Here is a 16,654-nt window from a genome sequence, read left to right as displayed (position 1 = left end):
GGGAATTTTCCGATTGTTTACTTGGTGCTTTGATAAACTGAACGCATATACATGGTACTATTTGTGATGTTATGAGCCAGGGAAATAAAGAACTACCCTACCCAGCATGCAACAGGAGTGACGAGCATGCGCGGTAGCCCGGTATAGGTTGTGTCGCCATGACGGCATATTTTTGTTGTGATATGCACGCTCTGAAAGCAAACGTTAAGAACTCAGCCAACACTCCTCGTCTGCATTATTCATAAATAGACAGACAACACATATACTCCGCTGCTTCACAGGCCGCTGGATGTAGCCGGCAAAGTATTCCCATGCAAGCTAGCCGGTCTAGCAAGCACGCGTCATTCAGTCCAAAACGGCCCGATCTATCCACATTCAGAATTGTCTGGCGGTCGTAAGTGATCCCGAAGTGACCACGCTGTAAGCCAGCCATGAAATTTGCAGAATTGTCCGGTATTTTTGCCAAATGTTCCATCTTTACCAAGAGCCCCTTGACGCCGAAGTACATCCTGGAGATGCCATCTTGTTAAGAAAATGCGTTAAAAAAATAAAAGCATGTAAACAACATACGCAAATGTGCGATAAAATAATTGTCGGCGTTAATAGATTGATGAGTTAACGCGTAATTAACGCATTAATTTGTCCACCCCTAATATATATATATATATATATATGTATATATATATATATATGTATATATATATATATATATATATATATATATATATATATATATATATATATATATATATTTTTTTTTTAACTTGAAACTTCCCGCGGGCCAGATCTCGAACGCTGGGCTGTAGTTTGGGGACCACTGCTCAAATTTTAAATAGTGCCGTTGTTAGTTAAGGCAATGTGCATGGGGAAAAAACGTGTTTAGTAAAGTAAAATAACAAGATGAATAGAGTTTCTGTCAAAGTTAACACGTTTAATGCAGATTAAGCCATCATTATTATTAATTCGATTAAAATTTTAAACCCACTTTATCTGACTCAGAACCCCTAAAATGTTTCTGGCAACGCATTTTGCAAGTATTTTTGATGTCACGCATGCGCAAATGGGCGGTTGATACATGAGTACCAAACACTATGGAAGATGCTAAACATCACATCAGCCCTAACAATTGGGAATTTTAGTTGAAAAAAAAAAAAAAACATGAAAAAGTCGACCAATAAAGTATTAGGCACATTCTACAGGAAGCACTTTTAAAGCACGTCCATCTTTAAATAGCACATAACTAACACAACAGGTCCAGAATATTGTGGATACAGCAAATCTATTTTGTGCTCATATAGACATGATGTTAAAGTGTTTAATAAACACATTATGTGCATACTGTATATATTTCTTGCTTTCTTGACTCTTTTTTGCCAAGCAAGATGTAATTTTTTTTAATGTAAATGAAAAAAATAACGATATCTAATTGTAGGCTCCAGTTAACACACCACCCGAATGAGGATAAGCGGTAGAGAAAATAGATTGCTGATATTTAATCATTATTCATTCAAAAAATCCACAGCAACCCTTAGATTAATCTGATTAAAAGTGTTAATTGTTTGACAATACTACTTTTTATATCTGATTTAGTGGCATCTGTAGTACCACAATTGTGTGTTGACGGCGTGCTCGCATTCCGCAGTCAAGATGATTTAGATGCATAATATCTTTAGCGACAGCTACTGTGTGAGACCATGTGTGTTATGTAAAGATGAGATTTTTCAGAACAACAGACATGTAATGATTATGTATAAGATAGTGCTGTGACTGTCAACTGTCAAATTATTGTTTTTAATCAGCTTAATCACACTTTTAAATTTAGATCAATCATAATTAATCACAGGTCATTACTTCCTTGCATAATATAAAAGGACTCCAATATTTGGACAAAAAATACATTTTATTGTCAGAATGTTATCCAGGAGACATTTTTTTAAGGGTTTTACTTGAATGCTGCTTATTTAAAGTATTTGCAAAAAAAAAAAAATTACACCAGAACACCAGTCAGGATGTATTTTTAGAGTGACATTGTCCAGCCAACACACCAGTCAGAGTCTCCTCACTCATCTTTGCAATGATGAATGCCTTGGCCGGGTCACTGACAATATACCTTTCAGGTAACCATCCGTGATTAAGGTAAAGGAGAATGTATAGTCAAATAAATTGTGTGGTTAATCTGCGTATCATGATTTGTGAAATATTTTTGATGATTATTCACATTAATGAACTCCTTATTTTTGATAGCCTTCGTATATAATAAAACACAGGTATGTCCCATCAATGTTATTTGAAAGCAGAACTTGCTCACAGTCGACACTATTCTGCCTCTGCAATGCCATGAATACATACAGGAAGCTTGTAAAACGGTAACGGGAACCAAGCCTGACCTTTAAAACAAAATTAAAACTGAAACAGTGGGTCCCTTTGGCAGTCTGTAGTAATATAAAAGTTTTAAAAAGGCTATTAATGTCTCTGTCCACATGAACAGATCTTAAGCCCTCCTAACCAAATACACTGGAGGGCAACTTCTGCTTGCTTATATAAAGAGCAAGCAGCAAATATTAAAAAAATATTTTGCTGCACAGGCAGACCCGTAATAAGGAGAATATCTTCATTCATTGCGGAGTAATGATGACTGAGCACTTAGAGAGAGGATTGCGATAAAAAAACAGAGTGTCCTGCAGGGAAGATGGCTGGATGTTAAATAAGTGTTTACTACCTGCCCCGAGAGAATGTGACTCAACTCCTCAAGGGTTGGATTTAAGAAAACGGGTGAAGAGTGTGGGGCACTATGTGGACATCAAGGTTAGAGGGTGCCTCCCGGTCATTTCCCTTCACGTGGCCGCCACCCTACTTCTTTCATCCCTCCTTAGTCTTTCGGACACATGGCTGAATACGCACACACAAACGCACAGCTCTCTTTTCCCTGTGTCTCTTCTTGTGTCTCTTGATGTCCCGGCCTGTGGCATCTCCTGTGTCTCAAGTGACAGGTTGGAGATGTGACAGCTGTCCTTATGCCAGACCAAGCCCGGCCAAAGTCACAACACACACAAACACACTCATCGACAGAGGCAACACCGGGGCTCTACTGCAGGCCTAGAACGGAGGAGGTAAGGACACTCTGTTCGCCTTCTTCGCCCAACTTTAAATGTCATGCCGGATGTAATGGGCCGCTTTGACTGACAGCAGTGTTGTTGTGCAAGGACATGTCCAGCTTCTAGGCGAACTCTACGTGCTCCATTGCATATATGTTTGGCATTCTTAAAAAATAATAACATCCTGAAGATTAGATAATAACATAGCCAATAGTTAGATAGAAACAATTGTCTTTATAGTATGATCCCACATCCCGCCAGATGTCTCCTGGTCCATGGTTATGCTTTGAGTTGCAAGCAAAATTTAAGTAACAAGAACCCCTAACTTTAGTTTGTGTAGGAAATGTCACAAAGAAACCAACCCGTAAGATTTGACCAAAACATCTGATCTCACATCAGCTCATTTCTAGAGATGGACATGCATTTGTTGTACAAGCATATGAAAAAATACATTGGATGTGAAGAACAGTGCTGAGAAGCAGTGGATATTTATTGAATAAAAAACAAATTTAAAAATAACATAGCCGAGCATGTAGCTAGCTAATTTGGCGAAGCAGCTTGAGCGTAGCATTGTTAGTCTGCAGAATGAGTCAATAACGCCAGGCAGTGATGTTAAAATAATACCTAAACGACAAACATTACGGTATCCATAAAAACATGGAGACGCTGGAAGGACATACCGTAGATGCCCACTCTCCAAGGTAAATTCTGTTATTACATAATTTAATAAAACAACTTTAGTTTTTTGTATGAAATTCAGTTGTGTGGTTTTTATACAATATTTCTTATCTGGAAGTTAGAAAACAGTTTGTACCCACAGGCCATCAGGCTTGTGAATGCTAACTTCTAAATGCTAGCTCCCCCCACCCCGTTTTTACCCTTGTCTTTTTGAACAAAAGACAGCTACCTTGACCACCTCCGAACTGTGAACTATCACTGTAGACACTTTTTACATTTGATCACTAAAGACACTTTAACTGCTGCTGTGACCCTAGATCACCTCCATATTTATACTGTTGACTGTCAATCAGAATGTGCAATAATGTTATGTTACTTACTGTGCCTTGTATATACATTTTTATTTTTATTTTTTATTTTTAACTAAGTACTGTGTGACTTGTTGAAGGGTGGACTAGCAAAGTAAGATTTTCATTGTACGGCAAACTGTCTTTTTAACTGTGTATATGGCAATAAATAATCTTGAATCTTGAATTGTTCTGTTTTAGTGACATTTATTTCAGTTCATCAAAGTTTATTTATAAAGTGCTATGAATTAAGGGCTCTGTCACATAACCAACCAAGCTAGTAAGTTGAGGAGCTACTGTATATGTTTGCATGTTTTGACTGTTTGATGTACAATTACGCTATCACACCTCAAAAACAAGAAATTCAGGATCAAGGTAGCAGCTGTGAAAATGCCTCATTGTACAGAGTTGAGGATAGTTTGCTGACAACGTAGCGGAGCTATTGGCAGTGGTGAGGAGAGGGGTAGCAGAGGTGTACTCCAGGGGCCATAACATTCCTGATCCCCTCCACCTCAGAATGCAAGCGCAAGCAAAAATGACCACAACCCAAATGGCACACAGTTTGAAAAAGACCTAATGTCCTCATCTAAAATATTTGCATTTTCCGCCAAACACTTGCCCATAACAAACCTTCAGCTCATACTTCAACTCCACACTCAGGTGTGACAAGATTAGTAGATGATTTACCAGACGGCACTATAACTTCACCCAATGCCAAGGATTAATGCTGTCAAGGGGACAACGTGCAAGGGATTACAGGAGACACATGCTCCACCTGGGATCGTAATGTTGAAATAGGCAGGACCCAAACACACCTTTATACCGTTACTGCAACCAGTCAATCCATGTACAGAACAGTATAGGGTGTGGTTTTTAACAAAGAGCTAATGTTTGTGAATGTGACCCTTAGGTACAGTTGACATTTGGCATGCATTATTTCCAGAGTATTTTATAAGGTCAGAAGAAAAAAACAACCAAAATTGATGGCAATATTTGTCTTTCAAGGAAAAAGGTATTTCAACAAAATAACAAAAAAACAATTGTATAAACATTGTGCGTTTATAGAGCTGCGACCAAAGACCCAATCAAAGTTCTTTGGAACAAGTGTGATATGACCAATTGGTGTGTCAAATAGCAGATTATATTTCACTAAAGTCATTTAAGTGATTGTGGCCAAGTGCCACAAAATAATGTGTCACTGTTGATAGCATGGCATAGCCTTTGTTTTCTGTGCAGATTCAGTGTGCGTTACCGTCGGGCTTCTAGCCAAAAAAGGGTGACTCAAGTATGATCGCTTGCATGTGGAATATTACATCCGTGTGCGTTTCGAGTAATGAATGAAAGCCTGCTGTACAGTATGCTTGCGCCCATCTTTGGAAAAAACTGCATAATTTGAGCTGAAAACACAAGATTTCAAATGAAGTAATTGGCGCTACAGTTTGTTTATTTAGGCATTTTTTTAAGCAATAATATTAAATGTATTAACAATGCTTGTTCACTGATAGTGTTACAGGGCGTTTTTATCCTTCTGCATTCAATATGGGATTGTTGTATTATATATTTATTTAATTTTAGGAGTTCAATTCAAACCAAAGTAAGATATCAATTAAACAGTCAAGAAGTTTTTATGATTCAAAGGTAAACTATAATAATGAACTTTTTTGAAAGTGTTAAAATTATTATAAGATATTTTTTGTACCTAGTGTCCAAATCCAGTTAGGCAGGATATCATAGTTGTTATTTTTTTTTTTTTTAATTATTTTTGTATTTTTATATGATATCTTTTTTGCACTTCTGTTAATATATAATTGTAATTCTTTATTTTATTCATTATGGTGTTTAAAAGTACACTGATCACTATTTTGCACTATTTTTAATCATTAAAAATTGTCAAAAACACTTTGGGGTTGTTAAGAAGAACTTTTACATAAAATAATGAACAACTGCTTTAATATTTTACTGCGTGTTTATAGTGAATCCATAGAATATGATCGTTTCCCTTTTTGAGTTGAACTACTAAAATAAATACATTTGAAGAACGATTATTCTAATCTATTGAGATGCACAGTCTGATATGCAGTATATGGAGCAAACCTTTAATATTTTGCAATCAAATGCAAAATTCTACCTTTTACTATAATCCCCAAATGGTACTTTGAATTTACTTGAGGTCTAATGGGTTTGGATGGCATTAATTAATTGAAAAAGGTCCACATAAAATATGGGGTATTATGGATATGTATAGTTTATTTGGCAAAAAAAATGTTAAAGTCATACGTGACAAAACAAGACATTATTACACAAAGGTTTAAAAGTAGATAATATTCAATTTGGAAGATGAGCATTTTAGGGTGTTACAGAAAAATAAAATGCAATGTACAACTTGATATACTGCGAGGGCGGAAAGTAGGCCAGATGGAAGTAATTCCATGGAGGCATGAAAGTGTGTGGGGGGTGGGGGAGATACTCTCCGGAGAATCCTCTGAAGCTCTGCAGGGGTTTCTAGCAGGTAGGTGGGAAGATTCATGTGAAGACATAGCGTGGGTGGCTGTGGGGACTAGGGGGGAGACACGACAGGTCACAATCCATAAAGGCAGGACAACGTGACCTTTGGTATCAGAAGGTCGTGTTGGGGTCACTGGGTCATTAGGGAGAGGATTTGAGCTCCATGTTCTCTTAACACCCAAGCTATGATGGTGGATTTCATTGTTATTAAATTGTAATTATGAGACTCCTTGGAAGAGTTTCTTCAAACAATGTTTTACCAGTTGGCATTTCTGAAAGGCTTGTGATATTTCGTCATTTCCAGACATAAAAAGATGGATTCATATTGCTTAGTCTTTTACAGTTTCTTTTCCGTGTATTTACTTGTGGCGGGCCGATACAAATACATTTGGACTGCCACAAATACATTTGGCACTACCCTCCCTCATAAATATGTTATAAATGGGAATGTTAAATGTATATTCTTAACACACCTCATGTGGACTTGGTCTGCCAGAGAATAAAAATACTTTGCAGAAGGGATCAGTGAGTATTTATATCCCTCTACAGCACAGGCGACAAACTCAAAGGCCTGGGGACCGAACTGACCAGCCACATCATTTTATGTGGCCAGCGAAAGCCTGGAATTAATAATAGAAAGTACTTTAACTTTTCTTACAAAATGTATTTGTTCTTTCCACTTTAAAAGAAAAAATACATGTATTAGATGCAATTGCACATTTTTTAAACTTTAAGATCATTTAATAATGCAACAAAATCATATAACCATACATTTCAAACTGCTTGTTAGTTAAAATAAAAATAATAATAAATCATATCTACTTGACCTATGATTTCCATTCATCCATTTTCTACCGCTTATTCCCTTTTGGGGTCGCTGGTGCCTATCTCAGCTAAGATTTCTTCCTATGATTTCAAAGTAAGTAATTCATCAAATTGTACACTGTAAAAATATCATCAGATTTTCCAGTAAAAACTGGCAGCTCAGTTACCAGAAACAAAAAACTAACAAAAAATATAGTACCGTTTTTCTATTTACATTAATATGCTGTAAAAACAAACACTGTACATTTCACGGTAAAATTGTGACAGAGCAGCAAGTTTTCACCGAAAAATCAAAAACAGTTTTTTACAGTGTATGTAAGAACAATATCATAATACAATGAAGAGGCTATTGTATAATATGAGGTAAAACCTTAAACTTTGTATTCATAGATTATTCACGATTATAAGCGGCTCTCAAAGGGCAGCCATAACTGCGATGTGACCCTCAATGAAAACAAGTTCGACACCCCTGCTCTATATTCTTTTTTAAAACAGCCACCCATTTACAGACATTTTCTAGTCTTTTTTGGAGACTCTTATCACACAGAAACATATATTGCTCTTTTCAACGAGCAGTGGGTGCTACTGTGGGCCTTACACCCTTCTCAAAGCACTCAGTCTTGTATGTGACATTTGATAAAACAAAAAGAAGCACAGAAGAAAATTCATTTGTAGTTCTAAACATACAAGTTTGTACTCACTTTTTGTCCTGCTATTCCTCTCTCATACAGCATCCATTACAGTTACATGCACATGTGTCATGGACAAATATAGGTTTGCAGCTATCGATTATTTTAGTAACAAGTCATAACTGTCATTCTATTTTTCCAATAAATGCGTATCAACAACACTGTTGATAGCCGGGAAACCTGATGAGGTAAACTCAAACTTCACATTCCCTAAAAGTGAGAAGAAGTTTCCATCACTACAAATGGTGTAGAGCCAGCCCTGTGTGCATTAATACAATCTAAAAAAAAAAAAGACTCCGCTGTTTGCCGCCCACACAACAACACTCTCATGTGCACTCAATAGCAGCAGCCGTGCAGAAACTATGTCCACGTGTTTAAAGTTATGCGGTCCGTATTTTTTTTTACTAAAGGTACACCAATTAAACGATTAATCAAAGCAACATAATATAAATCAAAGCTCTTTTCCAATCAAATTAAACGATTAATAATTTCAACCCTAGTCAAATATGCACAATGTAAGTTGACGTTATCTAGCCACCCTGCCTCCGCAGCCCACCACCACAAATATTTCACTCTTGTGGAAAACAGTGCAGTATAGAAACTAATTAAACTACTGTTGTTTGTTGAAGTGAAGAATTGCACTGCAGAAAATATGGTAATACTTTGCCCATGTCACTAAACTAAATCCAACAATAGTAGAAATATATTTTCGAGCAATGCAGTCAAGTTCTATGCAAATGCAAACTAAATCCAGAAGAATAACTAAATAAATCCCTTTGTGTGCCCCTAAGAACCAAACCAGAATGGGACAGGTAGGTGCCATAGAGCATGGATAGATAAAGGTCAGGGCACTCACATTTTCTGTTTTTGTTTTTCCCCTTATCATGTGGCGAGGTTCTAGTGGCACTAGTCATGTGTCACAACAAGGAATAAAAGAAAATGCCCGACGACCCCACCTCGGGGTATGACCTTTTAGACAATGCGTCTGTCACTGCCATACAGGGGGTGTTGGGTCAGTGAAGGCGCACTGACAACAGGCAAGAGCCTCATCAAAAATACAAATTACCACCTGGATCTCAACAGACAAAACTGACCAATATGTCTACCAAGAGAATCACCGAACAGTAAAGCGTCAGTGAATAAAGAAAAAAAACATTTGGAAACTTACGGGAACTTAATTAATATTAATTTAGTTCCTTTGGTAGTGATTTGTTGCGTTTAGCAAATACAATTTTAAAATATTTAATGGGTACAATACTTTTATTTTTATTCATTACAGTCATCCCTTGTCACATCACGCTTCAAATATAGCATATCGCAGATTTTAAAAATATTTTAAAGCACTGGTTGGCTTAGCCTCAGGCAGCATTACTAGATTGGAATAAAAGAGAGTAAAGCGTGTTATTCCATGTCAAGGGCGTTGTTCACATTGCAGGTCAATTCAGATTTTTCTTGCCAATATGTGATTGTCAAGGGTGTACCCCGCCTTCCGCCTAAATGCAGCTGGGTCAACCCCGCGACCCCGAGAGGTACATACAAGCGGTAAGAAAATGGATGGATAGATGGTGACCTGTACCTGTATTTTTCGTATTATTTTCAAATCCGACCCAGGCTTTTTTTATTTGTGAACAAATAGATATGTATGTGATGCGACTGCTGTCTGAACGATCGGGTCGCGTTCATCTGATCAATACGTCGTCAAAAAGCGAGGAGACATCATTTTTCGTTAAAACAGAAGGTCACAAAATAAATAGGTGACAAATGAGCAGAAAACATGCAAAAAATACATTTAAGGAACTCACGGTAGTGTTCTGCCACAGGCTCGCAGACGCCGAAGCAAATGTCCCACAAACTGCGAGAGACAAAATGCTTGCCGTAGTACTTCTTAATGTTTTACATGTAATCATTTATTTCAGAATATGTTGACTTTGTTTACAAAAAACCTTAACATTGCCACAAATGCACTAGGACTGAGACCTACTAAAATTGGAGCCATGTTTTCGTAAGCACTGCAGCAAGTGTGATGTCAAGTAACTTCTGCTTTATTTAGTAGTTATTTTGTATGGTTCTTAGACTACAATTGTAGTTGGTGTGAACGTATGTGTGTGTGAATGTGTGTGTGTGTGTGTGCGCTTGTAAAACATAAAAATCATTTACAGTTTACTTCAACAGGTTTTCTCTATTTAAAAGTAGAATTCCTGTAAGCTGAAATTTGAACATTTCTACTGACACAGATGACAGGAAATCATATAATTGTTGTTTGACAAAAATCATTAAAGATTTTTTTGCAGCCTTGTCTGACGTCGTGTCACTTTTTAAAGTCAGTACCTTATTATGTACTGAATTAGTCACATAATTTAGTTTCTTCAATTTTCACAGCTATATGTGATGTTCTGGTTTCCATCTTATCTTTAATGTGTCTGATGGCCATATGCAGTGTGCCTCTCGTATACTAGGGGGCCTTTTGTGGTCATTTCAGCTTGTTCAGCTATGTTAGATGTAAATACAGTGGAAGAAGATGATGCTACATGCTAATACTGTAAGTGAGCGCTAGTAACTTTAAAGCTACGGGTCTAAAAGATAAATACAACTTTCCACTACTTTTTGATGTTGTTGGTAATGTTGTAATGTGTTTAAATGATATTTGAGGATATTGGGATCATCAGAGACATACAAAAAGATAGCTTTTTTAGTCAACTGCGATTGTAGCTGAGATAGGCGCCAGCGCCCCCCGCGACCCCAAAAGGGAATAAGCGGTAGAAAATGGATGGATGGATGGATGTTTTAGAAGGTTTCTGTTCAGTAGTTCTCTTAAATGGGGTGTCTTCTTTGGGAACATTCTGATATGTATTAAACAAGAAAACAAGTCTCTGTTTTATTATACTTTAAAAATACTGACCTATTTCACTTTCCTTGAGCTGTACTTGGTGCTCGTTTGAGTAGTAAAATGGGATCAAAGGTCACTACTGCATACGTTGGATTGGAAAAACACGGCCATGTGACAGTGCCTGCCGGAAGCTGGGTCGCTGACATAAGAATATGTCCTTGCAAGCCATAATCGATAATTATAAAAATTGTGACATAAATAAAAGTAATTATCAGTATTAAACTCAATGTAACAGAGTGAAAGTAGCGCTTCCCTTTCACAAAAATGCTCAAGTAAAAGTAAAAAACTACTCTGACAAGTACAATTTATCCAAAAAGTTAGGATTTTCGGGGTAAAGGGAAGGTGGGACACCGGCTGGTAGCTTACCATTAGATCAGGATCGAGGTTAGGTCTTTTGAGCAGAGCATATATAAAAAACTTTTTGGAATGCTAGAGGAACAGTGCCAGAGGAAAGTGATATGTTATTAATATTTAGCACCGATGGTACTTATATGACAAACAGCTCCCTGTAAGTTTCCCAGGAAATGGGTCAAGTAAACGTGTTGTTTGTTTTGTTCAATTTAAGAGTCGCAAGACTTCCTCTAATGCTATTTCTTCAAAAAGAGAGGGATTATTTTGGAGGGTAATATCCATCGTACATACATTTGTATCTGCAATAATAGTGCCCAGTTGGAGCTGTGACGCGTCATCTTTTATCTCCTTTTGAAAAACTTCAATTTTCTATTAAAGAAATTCATTAAGTCATCAGCCGAGTGGGTGGAACTACTGGGGCGAGGAGTCCCTTGTTGGGTTAGCTATGCTACTATACCGAACAAATATTTAGGATCGTTTTTATTGAGGCGGACAAAACTGGAGTTGTTATTAGTTTTATCTAAGGTAAGCATGTGTTTATAAATTATTAAAAAATTATTAAACTATCACTCCATGCTTGATGGAAAACATCAAGTTTAGTTGCACGTAATTTGCATTCCAGCTTTCTACATGATAATTTAGGAGCTCAGTTTTTTTTTGGAAACCAAGGGCTATGTCTTTTAGGGGACTTTTTTAGCTTTGACATTGCTATACTATCAATGGTGTTGCGCAGGGCATCTGATGGGGTATTCATATGGATAATAAAATCTAACATTACAATTATATTACCTGCATGCATCACTAGATCAGCGTCAAACTCTGAAAATTCACTGATAATGTTTGAATAGGGCCCTGGGGGGGCGATAGAAAACAGCCAGGTAGAGAGGTAGTGGTGTGACAGACCTCATAATAATTTATATTTATTACTTAGGTTAAGCGTAAGGTTAAGGATCATTGGATATTAGTGCGACCCCTCCACCCCTTTTAAAGGGCTGGGCAACATGTGCACTCGTATAGTTGGGAGGAGATGCCTCGTTAAGCGGTAAAAAAATAATCTGGTTTAAACCAGGTTTTACTGAGACCAATGACGTAAAGATTGTTGTCTGTAATGACCTCATCAATTAATACATTTTGGGGGATAATGATCTGATGTTTAAACAACCCATGTTATAGGTATTGGGCTGTATTGAGGAATCTTTGTTCATGGTATCCATAGTACTGATACAAATAATGTAACTTTTTTTGTGTTTTGCGGCCTAAATAATTTTGATCACTTTTAGGAATTGATATGATGGTGAGCTTGAGATGATTTGCTTGGTGCTGCGATAGATTATACTTCTGGGTTTACAGAGTCAAAATAACCCAAAGATCAATTTCTCTGGGTTAGTGTTCTCTGGGTGTCTTAAGGTGTGTTACCAACAATAGGCTCTGAATACAAATCATTTGAGAATACGCACATACACACACAAATGCACACGCACGAACACACAATTTAACAATCATCATTGGAGGCCAAATAAACATGACATTCAAAACCCTGAATTGTTCAATTTAAAGATTACCTATACATTAAACCAAACCAAATTTGTTCTTGGATGCTGGTAGACCTCCATTTTGATCAAATTTGGAAATAATTTTCCATAAAAATAATGGGTATACAGCAGAAAAAGCAAAAGCAAACCAAACAGAGAGCTATTCTTTTGATGCTTGCTGAATTGCGCTCTCAGGAGTTTTGTGGTGAGAAAGGCATGATGTCATTAAGACGGGCTGAACGATTAATTACATTTGCAATGTAATTATGATGATACAAAATTTGGTGTTCTAACCGCAGAAAAGCCGCGGTTTGACTAGGCCACATGACAAGTAAGCGAACAAGCGGAGCAGGCAGAGGGAGAAGTCAAAACTGCAATGTTTTGTGTGGTTAAACCAGGTTGGTTGTTGTACCTGCAGATTGTCATTTCAAATTGTGAAAACTTTCTTATTGAATCAATGTGTTAAGATTGTGATTTGAAGACAACCATAAAATAACGCAGTGGCTAGCCTTCTATGCCACTGACGAGAGCATACACTGCACATGTAAGTGCAGCGAGCTAGGACCCAGCATCAATCGCTAGCTCGCTCGGCATTGTCAACAGGTGTGTAAGTATAAGCCAGGGTCTTATAAAGATGATTACTGATGTAATGGAAGCTTAACATGAAGGAAGGAAGACAGTCATGACAAATTTAGTAGGCACTTTATCACCGTCACACATTAGAGCCGTCAAGTAAAGTATATAAGCGCTGCGCGCTACATACTGTTTGACCACACCGAACAACGTAAAGGTCTCACAAAAGTACGTTACGCCAACATCGAGCTGATCAATTATTGTATACTGTACGTGATCAAAAATAAATATTGGCAGAGGTAAAAGGATGACATACATACTGAATGGCCAAGGGTTTAGTAATTAAAGGTCAATATCAAGCATTCAGCACAGTTTGCAGTGTTGTAGTCATTTTCATTTGAGTTTGTGTGAATTATTACCAACTTATATATACTCATTTTTGCACCTCATTTATTTAAGTTATTGTGGTGAATGCTGAAAAAACTACAAAGTATGTAGTAAATGTATCATTATATTACTGATAAGAATGAACAATGTATATATAATAAATCTGATATTAATCATAATACAGATTAATTATTTGTGAGAGGAAATTTAAAAAATTCTAGAATATGTCCATCCATCCATCCATTTTCTACCGCTTGCCCCTTTCGAGGAATATAGAGTAAAAAAAAGTAATTATTCTGGGTTTGACTGTCATACCAGCTTTAATGCTACTCTTATTTTCTATTGGGATTCAACCATACTTGCCTACCCTCCCGATTTTCCCGGGAGAATCCCGAATTTCAATGCCCCTACAGAAAATCTCCCAGGGCAACCATTCTCCCGAATTTCTCCCGATTTACACCCAGACAACAATATTGGGGGCGTACCTTAAAAGCACGGTCTTTAGCGTCCTCTACAACCTGTCGTCACGTACGCTTTTCCACCATACAAACAGTGTGCCGGCCCAGTCACATAATATATGCGGCTTTAGTACACTTATAAAGGAATGCAAGGCATATTTGATCAACAGCCATACAGGTCATACTGACGTTGGCCGTAAAAACAACTTTAACATTTTTACAAATATGCGCCACACTGTGAACACACACCAAAAAAAAACGACAAACACATTTCGGGAGAACATCCGCACCGTAACACAACGTAAACACAACAGAACAAATACCCAGACACCCTCGCAGCACTAACCCTTCCGGGATGCTACAATATACACCCCCGCTACCACCAAATACCCCCCCGCCCCCAACCCTGCCTACCTCAACCCCGCCCCCCACACCTCAATCCCCTCCCCCATCTCTCAAATTTGAAGTATGGATTTAACCAATAGTAAGTTGTTTATTTCCATGTTGGGAAAATGTTTTCATCCAACTAAAATAATCTGCTTTCAAAAAATTTAAAAAATTCAATGAATCAATCAGTCAATGTTTATTTCTATAGCGCTAAATTACAGGTGTCTCAAAGGGCTGCACAAGCGACAACGACATCCTCGGTTCTGAGCCCATATCAGGGCAAGGAAAAACTCAACCCAGTGGGTTGAATTTCCACAGCAAAGATCAATTTATTTAATAAAATTTACTTTTTGGGCGGGAAGAGCTATGGTCATGTTTAATGTTATTGAAGGTATAAAGAAAATAGACAAACGAGGAAAAAATACCTTCACCAGGAAGCGCAAAAGTGTTCTTTGATTTTAGAAACGTCATCTTATGTGCTCTGCATCATTTTCAAAGCCTGAATGATGGGCAAGATGAAAGCATGTTAATATTCTGGGGAGCAGTCTATCTGAACTCCCTTTAAACGTGGCCGTCCTGTTACATTTTCTCAGTGGGCTGGAAGCTGTGTACTACCAGATGTTAAAACCACCTGGCAGTGGTCTCAGCAGGACATTTAACATGTTGAGCATGTTAATTAACCCAAATTACTACTAAATGCTGGAGCTCAGAGAACCAGGCACTAGAAGTAAAACAGTCAAAGCTCTTCATCAAGATCAGTAACTGATTCTTCAAAAACTTCAAAAAAAACAACTGAACTTTTAATGCTATTTGCTTATTTATTTTTAAAAATCCTGGAAATTTCTGTTTTGCAAGAGCATCAAATGTGTGTAGGTTTTTTCTTGGGGCAAAATCAGTCCTGGAATTTTAGAGGAAAGTCCACTTGGCCTTTGGCGTATTTAAACTTTTGAGGGCACAAAGGCCAAATGTCATGGCAGAAAGGCCATCAAATAAAATAATGATTTTATGTCCACAGTCATAGTTAATGTGGCTTAGAAGCAAAGGATGATTAAATGTTTAATATGCATTTCTTTCCATTAAATAAAATAAGTTGTTTATTTCACATACATTTTTGTTTCTTAATAATGTATTTCATTTGCTCAAAACGACCATACCATATTGGGGACATTATATTATTTAGTGCATGCCCGGGAGTGTTTTTTAATATGGTTTTCAATTAAATTTTTGTTAAAGTAGACCAGTCCAGTGGGTTAGAGAAAATCGCAAAACCTGCACACATTGTCACGTTGCGTCGCTAAATATGAGCAGTGTGTTGCATATAACATGTTGAGAGTTTATTGTCCTCTTATGCTTTCAAACATTACCAATCTTTTTGAATTTAGCTTAGCTCATCCAATGTATTCATTCAGTGCACTGGGTTTTGAGCAGTCGCACTGCTGCTGTTTGCCATTGAAAGCTAAGTTCTATCTTTCTATCTGTGTGCTAACATGAATTCATTAACGTGGACCCCGACTTAAACAAGTTGAAAAACTTATTTGGGTGTTACTATTTAGTTGTCAATTGTACGGAATATGTACTGTACAGTATAATCTACGAATAAAAGTTTCAATCAATCAATCAATCAATCAATACTTCTACAGATACCATGAACAAAAATGCCTAAAAAATTGGTCAATTAAGTCAATAGAGACCACAATCTTAATGTCATTGGTCTCAGTGAAAACCAGATGAAGGTTTTCCGCTTAACGAGGCAATTCCTCCTAACTATAGGAGTGAACATATTGTTTGTTCCTTTAAAAGTGGTGGAGGGCTCAAACTATCCATCCATCCATCCATCATCTTCCGCTTATCCGAGGTCGGGTCGCGGGGGCAACAGCCTAAGCAGGGAAACCCAGACTTCCCTCTCCCCAGCCACTTCGTCTAGCTCTTCCCGGGGGATC

The 16,654-nt window shown here is 37.4% G+C and overlaps 1 protein-coding gene across 1 annotated transcript in view; it reads right to left on the bottom strand.

Moving 5' to 3' along the window:
* LOC133550219 (BRISC and BRCA1-A complex member 2-like) overlaps nucleotides 1–16,654 on the bottom strand; it is a 107,107-nt gene that overhangs the window by 58,001 nt on the left and 32,452 nt on the right. The gene's annotated exons all lie outside the window — the stretch shown is intronic.

Source organism: Nerophis ophidion, linkage group LG03, assembly GCF_033978795.1.
Source record: "Nerophis ophidion isolate RoL-2023_Sa linkage group LG03, RoL_Noph_v1.0, whole genome shotgun sequence".
Lineage (NCBI taxonomy): Eukaryota > Metazoa > Chordata > Actinopteri > Syngnathiformes > Syngnathidae > Nerophis > Nerophis ophidion.
The sequence above is the reverse complement of the archived record's forward strand: the minus strand, read 5'-3'. Positions and strand labels throughout refer to the sequence as shown.